The 3,625-nt window shown below is 45.2% G+C and overlaps 1 long non-coding RNA gene across 1 annotated transcript in view; it reads left to right on the top strand.

Annotated features, from left to right (window-relative positions):
* The window catches only part of LOC106722941, an 18,498-nt gene extending 15,297 nt beyond the window's left edge, over positions 1–3,201 (top strand). Inside the window, exon 3 of the long non-coding RNA XR_001358951.2 lies at positions 3,062–3,201. This is a non-coding gene — a long non-coding RNA (uncharacterized LOC106722941). The remainder of the gene's footprint in view (positions 1–3,061) is intronic.
* Positions 3,202–3,625: the final 424 nt, after the last annotated feature.

Genomic DNA, 3,625 nt, shown 5'->3' with positions numbered 1-3,625 from the left:
AGCAGCAACTGGGCAGAAACTGCTGCTTGGTATGAGGGAAAGTGGCCCCTCCCCCTCCCCGCCTCTGGGCAATTTTTGGTGCAACTGCCCAGAGCCCGCAGCATCCTGGGCTGTCACTACCACCTGTAGGCTGTCCTGTGTCTGCTCTGCACTGTCACTGCTGTCATGCTGGGCAGCCCAGAGGCAGTGATGATGGAGCCACAGGACAGCTTGTCATGATGTATGCTCTGGGCAGCTGCACCAAAAACTGCCCAGCAGCAGTGAGGGGGAGGAGCTACTTTCCCCCACACCAAGCAGCTTTTTTTGCCCAGCTGCTGCTGCCATCACTCAACCTGGATGGGTGAGCCTGGAGCTGGCACTGGGGCTTGGGCTGCACAGCAGTGGCATGGGAGAGAAGCTGCTGCTCAGTGTGCAGGGAAAGTGGGCCCTCCCCCTTCCACTGCCAGTTCTTCCTGGTGCAGCTTCTCAGAGCCCATGTGGGGCTGCCCTGCATCTGCTCTGTGCTGCCACTGTGGGGCAGCTCAGAGGTGGCTTACCTGAATTTCCCACTCCAGCACAGGCACGTACAAACAGCCCCATGGTCCCAGGCCAGAAGCTTCTGCTAGGCACAGGCTTCTGGGTGTGGGGTGGGGTTGGGCAGGCCTTGCTGCTGCTGTGGCTTCCCTTGGGTCCTACTGTCCCTGGCTTCTGTCATCTTTGACAGGCAGCCAGGGGCAGATAAATATTAATTTTCTAAATTTTGGGGGGGCCCCACAGGCTGGATAGAATGTTCTGGTAGGCCGGCTTTAGCCCATGGGCTGTATTTTGCCCACCCTGATGTAAAATTTGATTGTACTTGTGGAATGGCACCAGGTTTACACTGGTGTGACTGAAAGTAGAATTGTGTCATTGAGAGAGTCCACTGTAGTTGATCTGTTTGTTTGATGTAATGTATAACTGTGTGATTTTAAAAGCTGTATTTCTTTTAACGCCATTTATTTTAAGTGAACCTCTAATAAATCAGCTGTTTGCAGGTGTTCATCTAAAAGTCACTGCACACAGGCTGATTAGAAATTGCAGTGCTTAGCAATGAGCTAAGCTTTTCCCCTCTGGAATTAATGACCATTGGAATCAATGAGGGGACTTTTTGAGAGAGCACTTTATGGTTGCTTGTATGCAAATAGCTGTAGGAAATAGACTAATGAGCTCCAAATGTGGGTTGCTTCACAAATTCTCAGGAGCATCATACGTGATTTTTCTCTATGGCTCTTTCTCTAAAAATAAGCCTTCATGTAGCACTTGCAAATATCATGACAACTGATGGGCCAGGCTCTACCCTCCTTTAAAATGGAGTAACCTTATTGTTAGTGAAGGGGTGTGTGTGTGTGTGTGTGTGTGTGTGTGCGCGCGCGCGCGCGCAGGCAGAAAAATAAGGATAGAGGGAGGGTAAGTAGCCCTCTAAACCTCTGTGCCTGGTACTTGCATCACCAGACCTTGTATCAGAAGGAGAGAGCAGCTGCTGCATCTTTTTGCATGTAAGTAACCAGGCAGTTATTAGTTAGACATAAGGAATATCAGAGGGTTTGGTAACACCCTGGCCAGACCAGCTCAATTTTTCTTGTGCTGCATTGTGATATTGTAAAATAGCCATGAGCAAGGCAGAGGGATGGAGAGAAAAGGCAGATGCAGTGGAAAGCCTAACATCATTACAGGCAATTGAGGCAAGAGATGGTGAGAATCATCTGCTCCATCAGCTGTTAACTGAAGGCCCAAACAGATGGAGGCTTAAGAGGCTCAAAATTTGTAAACCATTTGCACATGAAATTCCTGGAAGAGATTGGGGTTATTGAACCAAATCTATGGGCAGCAACAGAGAGGGGTGACCCCTGGGAAAGGTCAGATCTAGTCTACGGTGTTTTATACTAACCCTGAATGAGTCCCCCACTGAGTACAGCCTTGACAGAGAAGTGTGGGTCTAGCTGAACAGACTCAGATCTGGATATGGACACTTCAAAACAACAGTTCACAAGATGACTGTCTTCGGCAGCCCCTTGTGTGAATGCAGCACAAACAGCACAGCACTTAATCAAAAGCTGCAATCTTTACAGATGGGGTAGATGGAATGAATCCTTACACTGAATGATAATACCAGACAGTGACTCATAGATTTGGAAGTTGATATCTGATGCCATACAAGAGGGAGAAAGAGAGAGAGTCAGAAGCTGACAGAGAAACAACTTTTTTTATATTATAGAGGAAACTAATAACACTGGCAGTATTGTATGCTGCCCTACACTTCTCATTATATGCTATTATATGGTTCATCTCACAGCTATTATATGCTCCATCTCCTTACAGCTCCTCACATATACAGGCCAGTCTGTATACACGCCACCTTTTATGTATTTAGTCAACAAACCTGGGATACAAGGATGATATCCCCCTTATCGCTGCTCCAACCTGAGATAGGACTGAGCACTGAAACTGAGAGCAGGGACTCTACTTCTAAATTCTCAGTTGCGCCCCTACTGGCACCATGGAAGAGGAAACCATAGCTTCCATGCAGAGGTGACAAGACCCAAACTTGGTGGAGGTGGCCAGAGAGAAGTAGAAAGATAGCTTGGAACAAAACCTGGTGAGACAGAACTGGGAATGGAGAGTGGAACTGGGGCCGGTGCAAATTATGTAAAGAGACTGGGATTTGGAGTGTAGTGAGAGAAAAATGGGGAAGGGAAGAGGAAGCCAACTGAGATGAGAAAGGTGGACATAGATTGAATGAAGGGCTGGGTATAGGACTGGGACTAGCTGGAGAAGAAGACTGGCAATTAATGGGGATAGGCTTAATTACTGGGGGAGGAAAGCCAGATCTGAAGGGAGTTGGATTGATTTTGAATTGATTCCTGTATGAAGATTGTTTCCATGCTATGATAAGCCAGATGCATTATTTTATAGTGGCAGAATTTATCTAACAGAAAATTATTTGCTTTCAGTGAGAATTCTAATTGCTTATAAATATGAAACCATATGGAGGACTGATTTTTAACTTAACTTGAATTAAAATCACTTGAATACATTATATGAGATCTCCCACTATGGTGTTTCTAGCACAACAGCCGCATCAAAGTGACCGCAACAGTGAAAACCCCCACCGACTGACATTTCTTTGGTGCGAGAACTAAACATGGAGCCTTATGTGCATAAGCCTGATGCTGCAACATATGATTTGGTGCAAAATAAATTAAACAGAAATGACTTAGAATGTTATGCAAAAGGCCTGTGGATATGATTTATTTTTTATACAATTTAAAAATAATAAGTGGTCACCCACGTGAAGCACTGCTATTCCTAGCACTTGCCCTTTGCTTTAACCATACTGTTTAGGTTTTTTATCTGTAACAGTGCATACAAAAGGTTCACTATATTGTCACGCCACAGACACCACAGGACCAGACTGTTCTTTACTGTAGGAAGGAATTGGTGTCCAGTGCTTACAGACAACTGCTGAGAAGAAATATGTCAGCTGTGACTTCCTTTTCTAGGCTATGAAGAGAAATAATGAGTTTTATATTTAGTACGCTCGAAAGAAATAATAAAATTTACCCAAATAAACATAAATACAGATAGATGTTTCATAGCACTGTGCTTT

Source organism: Alligator sinensis, unplaced genomic scaffold (genome assembly GCF_000455745.1).
Source record: "Alligator sinensis unplaced genomic scaffold, ASM45574v1 scaffold1099_1, whole genome shotgun sequence".
Classification (NCBI taxonomy): Eukaryota; Metazoa; Chordata; order Crocodylia; family Alligatoridae; genus Alligator; species Alligator sinensis.
Note: the sequence above shows the minus strand (reverse complement) of the source record. Positions and strands in the feature narration are given on the sequence as shown.